General features: G+C 34.0%; 1 protein-coding gene across 2 annotated transcripts in view; it reads left to right on the forward strand.

Annotated features, from left to right (window-relative positions):
- Window positions 1-9,518, forward strand: part of LOC108732755 (probable phospholipid-transporting ATPase IM) — a 62,285-nt gene that overhangs the window by 7,501 nt on the left and 45,266 nt on the right. Inside the window, exon 1 of one of the 2 annotated variants that reach the window (XM_018463712.2) lies at window positions 2,718-2,945. The exons of the other annotated variant lie outside the window; for it this stretch is intronic. The gene's annotated coding sequence lies outside the window, so the exon portion shown is untranslated. Of the gene's footprint in view, window positions 1-2,717; window positions 2,946-9,518 lie in introns of those variants that run through there. 2 annotated transcript variants of the gene reach the window in all.

The raw sequence follows: 9,518 nt of genomic DNA on the forward strand, positions 1-9,518 counted from the left end.
TATAGGTCTCCACGTTTATAGGGATAACCAGCTAATTAATTTCAAATTTGTATTTTTATTTGGTTAACTTATTCGCAACAAGATGATGGTCCCTATTTAAAAAAATATTTTTTACATTTAAAAATCACATTAAAGTGGCCTCTTTTTAGTTAAAATTAATTGAACGCTAAATTGTTAAGACAGAGTTAAGTGAAATTTCGGAATATGTAGCTTTATATAAAATACTCGAAACATTGCTCCCATTTACTTAAATATTAAACAGATTGGCTCGTTACGATTGTCCCTTTTTTCCTTCAAATCCCTTCAACTAAACTACGCGATTTAGTGGGAAAATAAAGAAAATCGATGCTAATTGATAAGCAGTAACGCTCACACTGTTTGTAGGCAAATAAAACGTTTAATCGTATATTTAACGTTGACTTATTTGGATCAGATAGAACTCGTTGATGCGTGAATGGTAGTGGTGAGCAAACTTTAGAATCACCACTCGAGGGGCGCTACAACATCCAAACATTGTCTGCGAATATCCAAAAACGGTTGCGACTTTTACGGTTGCAGAATGATTAAAGAATGTTTGGTCTTCAGAGCACCATAAGAAAGTTGCTCCAAGTTTTGTTTGATTTGCTTATCACTTGATTTCTAAAGTTGTACTTCTTTTCGTTCGTTGAGGGTGACATTTTAATAGTTCGCAATGGAGGACGCTAACGTCAACGGAAACGGAAGTTTACAGACTAGGTTACATTACGGTTGGGTTGATCGATGCTTCATCTTCGTTGAACTCTAATTTAATGGTTATGTAGCAGTCTTTTTGTGCAGTTGATCATAATAAATTGTTGTTCAAAGTTCAACCTTATTACTGAGGGTCTAAATTTACAATCCCAGTCAGATCTGAACTTGTTAATATACCCAGAATTACACAAAAGGTTGTGGCATCAATGTAATGTGGATGCAGAAAAGTTGAGATGATAATTGAAAGAAGAAAAAGTCGATGAACACGAACAGTGATTAACAAAATTGTGATATAAAACATACCCATTGATGATTAGTCTTACAAAGGATACCATGTAAAAACTTCAACGCCCAGATTTTCTATGCCTTATATACATTGGTTCTACGTAAATTTTGTGGAGAACTTTCTTTATGCTAATTTTCTTTACAAACAACTGTTATAATAATCAAAATGGTTTTTTATGACCTTTGGAAACCTGTAAGAGTGATACTTAGTTTGTATAAAGAGCAACAGACAGTTATAGAGCTGGAGCAGCAACGTAGAGAAGTAAATATTAGGAAGGGACTCAGAGAAGGATGCACACTGTCACCACTACTTTTTAATCTATACATCGAAAAGACGCGATCAACATCATTAAAAACAGTACAAATGTAGGGGTAGATATACAGGGGTGAATGATATGCTTAGATTTGCAGATGATATAGCAGTATTAGCATGTAGCAAGGATGAGTTAGAGATAGCTTTAAATAAAGTGGGTGCGGTGCTGACAAAACAGTAATGTATGAAAATAAATAAAAGTAAAACAAAAATACTGGTATGCAAGGGAAGAAAACGTAGGGAAAGAGCTAATGTAAAGATAGGAGACGAAAAATTAAAAAAAGTGGCCAATTTTAGGTATCTAGGAAGTCAGAAAGTCAGGACGGAAGGAGTAGTAGGGATATAAAGCAGAGGATAGCACAGGGTCGAGTCGCGTTCAATAAAAATAAGTCACTTCAATGCACGCGAAGGGTTAATTTAGATATTCGAAAAAGGTTGTTAAAGGTGCACGTTTGGAGTGCGGCGCTGTACGGATGCGAAACATGGATAGAAGGTGCGGCGGAAAAGAAAAGCTTAGAAGCGTTTGAAATGTGGTTTTATAGGCGAATGATGAAGATACCGTGGATAGAGACGGTTAAAAATGAAAAGTTATTATAAAGAATAGAAGAACACAGGACTCTATGGAAGTCAATATGAAATAGGCGAGATAGGTTGGTAGGACACCTTCTCAGGCATGAAGATCTACTCAGAGAAATATTAGAGGCAGAAACGGAAGTTAGGAAGGGTAGAGGTAGACCTAGATTAGATTAATTTTTCGTAAATAGTTAAGGATGTGGAATGTTCTAGTTTTAGGGAAATGCGGTGATTAACTCAGGATAAGAAATAGTGGAGGTACGTGTCCAACCAGTCGTAGGACTGACGACCTTATGATGATGGAAACCTATCGCTTTTGTAGCCGTCCAGAATTTCAGGAAATTCGTAGAATTGTTTGTTCAGCGATACCTATCCACAATTACCGCAAAACTTTTTGGAATAACCTTACAACTCCAGTTTCTTTACGCATTTTGGGACCTTTTTCTGCTCTCCCCTTTCCCTTTCCTGTCCCGTACCCGCTATCGTGCATTTTGGTACTAGCTCGAGCCACCCTGTAATTTAAAACGGTCCTGCTAATTACTTATGGATTTTTCCCGCTCGGTGTCCATCCTTGCACGCCACACGACAACGTCCCAATTTTCACAAGGCGCAGAAAATGGAACTTTGTTTGTCGAAAGCGCCAACAGTGGTGCTTACCTCACAATGTCGCGAAAGAAAAAGGCGCCTTCTGCGATGGATACATCTACACTGTATTTTATCCAAGCATTGTAGGTGTAAGATCGCTTTACCTCTGCGTGGAATCATTTACGATTGGCCGTTATCATTATCAAAGACCAACCGCGTCAATCTGTCGATTTTGTCATTCAGTCGAGTTACTTCAAAGCCTTCGCAAGTTCTCGTATAAAAAGCGTTGCGCTTTCGCGTCATCCGTCGCCGCCTACCTACGTATAACAATGTTACCGTTTTCGTTTGTGCGTAAATAAAAACATTCCAACGAACGAAATTTTACTATCGTTTTATCGTACGTTCCAGTTGTTGTTTTTATGGATTTTACAACAACGGTCGAAATTTAAAACGATCGAAGGTGAGTTTAATATGGGATAAGCGACGCGTGTAGTACTTACATAAATATTTTATTTTAAATTATGTTTTTTATGATTATTCAACAGCGTGATGGGTTTTTGTTAACTCACATTCGTTCATGCACATCCATGTTTACGTTTTTAAACGATTTTTGATAGCATAATTATGCACCTTAATGATATAGGTCAGGGATGGCGAACCTTTAAGTACCGTCGTGCCATTTTTATAAAGAAAAGTTTAATCAGGTCATAGACGTGCCATCAAATAATTTTGTCTGTGTGATTATTGGGAAAATAATGATAATAAATAATATCAACTCAAAATTCTACAAGAAAATAGAAACATTTTGCAATGTTTAAATTATACGTGTAATTTAAATTAAAGTAAAATTAGTGTGACTTCTGTTTTTGCAGATTATATGACAAATAACTTATGTTAGGGTTGTAAGATGTTAATTTTAGCAGAATGCATGCTGAACTGGAGTCATCTACCAAACGGTTTGTAACTGCGAGTTTCTTATGTTATTAATCTCTGAAAATAATGACTCGCAGGCATAGGTTGATGAAAACATTATTAAAATATCATATGCCAGCTTTTTCAAAAAATTAAATGTGTTTGTTATCGCATTCCATGTTTCCAAAATTTTGTTATTAGCATTTTCACTTGTATTACCCGTCGATCTTTCTGTTTCAATTCTCAACTCTTTCCTTGTTCCAACAACTTTTTGAATTATATTGAACTACACTAGAAATCAATCAGCTGCATTTCTGATTCTTCAATTTATTTTATCAAATATCACATCAGGGTACATAATAAACTTTCGTATTAGTATTTCCGATAATTCTCTGAAGTGAGAAAATCTTGCTGAAAATTCCTTGATTAAAGAATCAATGACAGAAACATTAGTGACGTGCCCAAAATATTGTGTCGCGTGCCATTGGTTCGCCATCCCTGATATAGGTTGTAAAGATAGTTTGTTTCCTAGCACAAAGTTTTTTTCCCCAAAAATAATCTACTTACATATTAATTTTGCTTTCGAACGAGATTTTGAATCACGCATTTTCAGAATTGAAAGGGATTTCACAACTTTCTGTAGGAACGTTTGTTTTGAGATGTTTTTTTAAGGATTCTAATCTTGTTTGTAATTTTAAACCGTTTGAATATTATTAGTATTCGTCGAAAAATGGGAAATTAGGCACATTCGAAAATAAAGTTATGTTTACTTATACAGATAAGGTAAAAAGTGCATCGAACATAGAAATTACACGCTTCTTTATCGGCATCGAAAAGTCATAATTTGGTGAACGCGTGGAATATACTTCTTCATCACTTAGTTGTATCAACTATTCTTTATTTTTTCCTGCCAGTATCAAAAAAGAAATGCACAGAATATTTTGATCGTTAAAATAATTTGATTTTAATAAATACTGATTTTTTATCTTTTTTTGGCAACAACTATACTCATTAGTTTTCTATTTGTTATTTGGATTTTCTTGAATGATACAGTTCCATCCTACAGGATAGCAATTGCAGGAATCGAACTTTAATCTTATTATAATCAATGTCAAAAGTACTTCCTATTTTTTAATTAATTAATATCTATTACCAGCTACAGTAAAAGCTTAAACGGTTGACCTGCTAAAGTTTATTTATTTCTATCGTCATTAATTTATTCTTTTTGTTATTTGTTGTTAATTTATGCAAATAAGTGTAATTATTATTTAAAAACATGCTACAAATGAATAAAAAAAAAAGAACAGCAAGGAATCAAAGTAAATAAAAGTAAATCAAAATGAGTAAAGTGAAAGTAGGGTTGTTGAGAGCTTTTAGAGGCATAAAACAAGAAATAGCGCCTTTCTGTGCTCTCGAAGGGTTAATTTGCGATTTCAGAAAGGATTATTAAAAGTGTGCGTTTGAAGTACGGCTCTGAAGGGATGCGAAATGAGGACGAGCAAGGGGGATGATGATGATGATTATGGCAAAGATAGAAAAGGTTAGAAATGAGGAGGAATTATAGAAAGTAGAACAAATCAATAAGGATAAGAAGGATTATATAGTACGGTGGGATGACATCTTCTAAGACATTGATAGTAATAGTCATAATAGTGAAAATAAAAAACATCGATTTCTATTTAATGGTTAAAAATGATAGATTTGTGACTATAATATTATGTTACTAAACCATTAAAATTTTTTGTTATTCAATTTTTATAATAATTTTCATACTTTACATCTAAAAATTTTTTCTTATGTAGCCAATTTATAACTATATTTTTCATAATGTTACGCAAAAATAACAAATATTGCGTACGCTGATAAGTATGTTTACTTAATGCGTTAAGTAAGTGCATAACAAATGTTTTATTTTAATATTTAACTGTATGTTTTGCAAATTATTTCCTAAAAGGAATATTGTATCTACTTACCTTATCTTTTAGATAAGATAAAAAATATTATTTCTTCAATATCAGAGCCGTGCAGAAATAATTATTGATCTCATGAATCAATAATAATTGATCAGTAGACCGCCATATGTCCCAGTGTACAATTACAATCGAACTTCGGACTTCAATAATTTGAAAAGTTTTTGTTCCTTTAATATTATTTTACATTTATTCCATTCAACACGAAATTTCTACTCTTAACTTCCTTACATAGTAATAATAGATTAATAAATTTACCCTTTAATAATACTCGGTTCAATAAAAAAAGAAAAGGGACGAGCGTGTATTAGTGTACATGCGTAAGAAGTGAAACTTCTTTAAACTAGCCACTAAACACCAGAAATATACAACTTTATTTCAAGCGGACGAATGCGGAATATTGGTTCAGTTTTGTTACGCTTGCACCATACAAAATTTCAGAGAGGAATTGCAAATCAAAACAAACAAACACAAATGCATTAATACATATACAGCATGGCAATTTTCGGATTTTCGGTTACTACTAACAGGTTAGCTTCTGAAGCCTGTTAAAATGACTCCTTTTGGACATATCCACCAGGGTCACATGTGGCGCGTGACGCTGTGACGCGTGACGTTACATCTTTCGGTTTTATACCTTAGTAAATTTACCTCCTAGCGTCGATAAAGAAGTTTTACTTCAAAAACTATAGAGCATTAAAGATATTATTTACATTAATGTTTTTTCTTCTGAAATTGTTAATAAACAATCAAGACAAGTATAATTTAGAACACATTAAAAATTCCACAACTTTATCAGGATCATCAGACCATAAACTTAAATATTATTTTATCATACACTTCGTGTTGTAAACATTTAAGTGTAATATTTATTTAAACATACAAAACTGCATTTAAATGCAGGAACTGCAGGACACCCTCAAGGGCAATGTCTGTAGGTACATACAAAGTTTCGTCTGGGACAACGCTTAAATCTGTGATCTCCTCCTCCAACTGTTCCCAGCAGTGATGTAGCCACAAGGGAGGTGTGTTAGGAAGTGAAAACCCTCCTCATCGACTGTAATGGGAGGTTTTTTATTATGTTGCAGTTTGAGGAATGTGAGGTACAGACAATGCAATAAGCAGTATGTTGTCAAGTTAATTAATTGGCAAAAAACAAAAAGTAGTCTATAGATTGCTCCCGACAACATTTCTTTTCATGTCTGTAAAGTTACATCTAAATCAGTTCAGCCGAAATGAAGATACAGGTTGATAGATAATGTAGATTTTCAGCATTTTTACCTTGAAGCTCCCCTTTGGCAAATCCTGGTCACGTCACAGGCTCCCAGAAGCTCTTTATTCGCGGGGTATACGTTCCATAAATATGCCGCGAATACAGAAACCGTGGATATGGAATGGTAATTAGTATGGAATCATAGGGGATACGTTCTAAGGATCTAAAATAAAACCAATATGTATCAGAATAAAATCTATCTTTTGAGAAATTCGCAATTAAAATTAATAGTACAGTACATACTCAAAAGATGCCGATACATTAAGGGGATTCAGTAGTACACGCGCCGTAGAGTAAAAACATGCTTATCGGTTCTAGATATCATGAGTTTAATGTTTAGAGCAGAGGTTTAAAATTTTGTATTAAGATAGATAAAGCTTTGTTCTAAAGCCTGTCGAAGACCATTTTTTAATTTTTTAATTTCTATAGAAAATACGTGTCCTCCAAGATGCGTCAACTTTAAGCACTTTTGAAAGCTTTTAATGACCATATTATTGAAAACTAAAAACGTGCCGAGTTAGTGTGAATCTTTATCTGTTACTATACAAAAAATCAGATATTTATCTCCTAGCGTTAAATCACAATGTTTAGAATAGAAACCCACATTTTTGGAATAATTCACAGTAGGCACGAGTGGTCTATTGCGGTCAATACTCTTAATAAATGACACCGAATCCTTTTCTGTTTACCGATTGCATCCGCGAATAATGAAATTTTTAGCCGCAAATACAGGAACTGGGTTGCAATTTTTTCACCCGCGAATAAGGAAACCGTGAATAAGGAACTTTTACTGTACATAAAATTATAAAAAGTAATTATTTTCCGAATTTTTTATTATCGCATGACATGAGTGCGTTTAACTCTGTCTCTCTCCCTCTAAATTTTCTTTGCAGAGTTAGAGAGATTGGCGAATGTTGTCACCCAACTGGGTGACCCACGACACCACACGGGTTTCTTTGAGGAACATTACCTATACCTGTTCGAGTACCCCAATGAAGAGTAAAAAAAAAAAGACATTTTTTTGTCAATTGTTGACCAATTTATCTTCCGCGATCAATAACTTGCAAAAAATGTGCGACAAAGGAAAACTAAAGCATCTTTGCTCACAGTGCTTACATCATCAGTAAACACTAAGGACCTTTTACTTTGCACCGCAATTTTAGAAGAAGCTTTCAAACCAAAAGCATTTCGCTTTCGCTGTAATAGTTATTAGTGCCTTGTCGAATGTTTTTATTTGGCGACGGTAGGGTAGGTACTAGACTTTTAAAAAGAATTGCCTTTAAAAAATGGTTTAACAACATTTTATCGTAAGAAAATGGTATCACTACATAGTATAAAACAAAGTCGCTTTCCCGCTGTCTGTCCCTATGTATGCTTAGATCTTTAAAACTACGCAACGGATTTTGATGCGGTTTTTTTAAAAGATAAATTGATTCAAGAGGAAGGTTTATATGTATAATACATGCATAATATAGTAGGGAAACACTGATAATTTTAGAGGTTTCTAATGTGATGTCGTAAATAAACACATTTTTTGCGCTTACATTGCAAACGCTGGCTGAACCCTACGAGATAGATCAAAATAATGTACTACAATATTGTACATCTTAAAAGGGTCTACAAAAAAGTCCGGGATGGTATATGTCTATCTCTTAGGGATAACCCACAATAACCATTTTTATCCTTTACTTTTTATGAGAAATAATGACTTATTTACGAAGCGATTGTAGGCAATACAGCATTAATTCTTATCCAATTAAGTACCTTAAATACATTGTGCATTTAATATAGATCAATATGGCCCTTTACAGCATGTAATTTAAATGAATATTTTCGAAGATATTACAGATTTAAAATGCAGGGACATAGCGGTTGCGGCGGTACCGGCCGGGAGGCCGGTTTGTATTGTCTAATGACAAAAACACTGTGAATGTTGTATATAAAGACATTCTGTAGTATATTTAGTATGTTCAGGGGGTATCTTTTGAAGATTTCCCCTTCTCGATAATAATCTAAACAAAACAAAAATATACATATTTAGCATTAGCATTGCACCCGTGCGAAGCTGGGGCGAGTCGCTAGTTTATACATATATCTAGGATTGCTTTTTTATGGATGGGTAATTAAAATCCAATCAGAAGTATAAAAATCATCCAAACGATTAAATAAACTTTGAACAAAAAATATTTTATTGGTATACATGTATATGGATCTGTAATAAAAAACATTGGATACGATAAATTGTCATCAGTTTTTCAAAACGCCATTTGCTAGCATGAATTTTTATGTATTATTGACAATGCCTGTTTGGTTTATGATTACTGCATACTTTTATATTTTAGTACCCTATAATATCGTTTTATTTATTTTTGAAAGTAGCTAACCATAGCATTTTAACTTCACATGAAGCTATTTTGCACTACTATGTATTAGAACACAACATAAATAAGAAATTTTTACAGCTTTTGATTATTTTTAGATTATTTATTCGTATTGTTTTTGTATACTGAATCTGAACCTTCAAAAACATATCACATTTCTAATTGCAGGTGGTTTATGACAGCAGTGGGTGGTGGCTGGTGTATATAAAATTTAATCTTTAGAAAAAATATTTTGATAAATGTCTAGATGATGGCCGCCCCTTCGGGGTGGGGGTATGTGGGATCGAAAGAGGAGGTCTCCCCACCAGTGTACCATAAAAAGTTCGTGGCGGTCTCACCCCCATAAAAAGTTATGGGGGAGGGTGGATTGATAAGTTTCCGGCCTAACCAAGAGATGACGCCACTAGGCCTACCTTGAGGTGACATTCTATAGTACCATCCTTGGATAGCTTGTAGCTATAGTTTCAGCCCGATCTCCTTGCTAGTGTAGGTTTGAC

Source organism: Agrilus planipennis, unplaced genomic scaffold, assembly GCF_000699045.2.
Source record: "Agrilus planipennis isolate EAB-ADULT unplaced genomic scaffold, Apla_2.0 scaffold61, whole genome shotgun sequence".
Classification (NCBI taxonomy): domain Eukaryota; kingdom Metazoa; phylum Arthropoda; class Insecta; order Coleoptera; family Buprestidae; genus Agrilus; species Agrilus planipennis.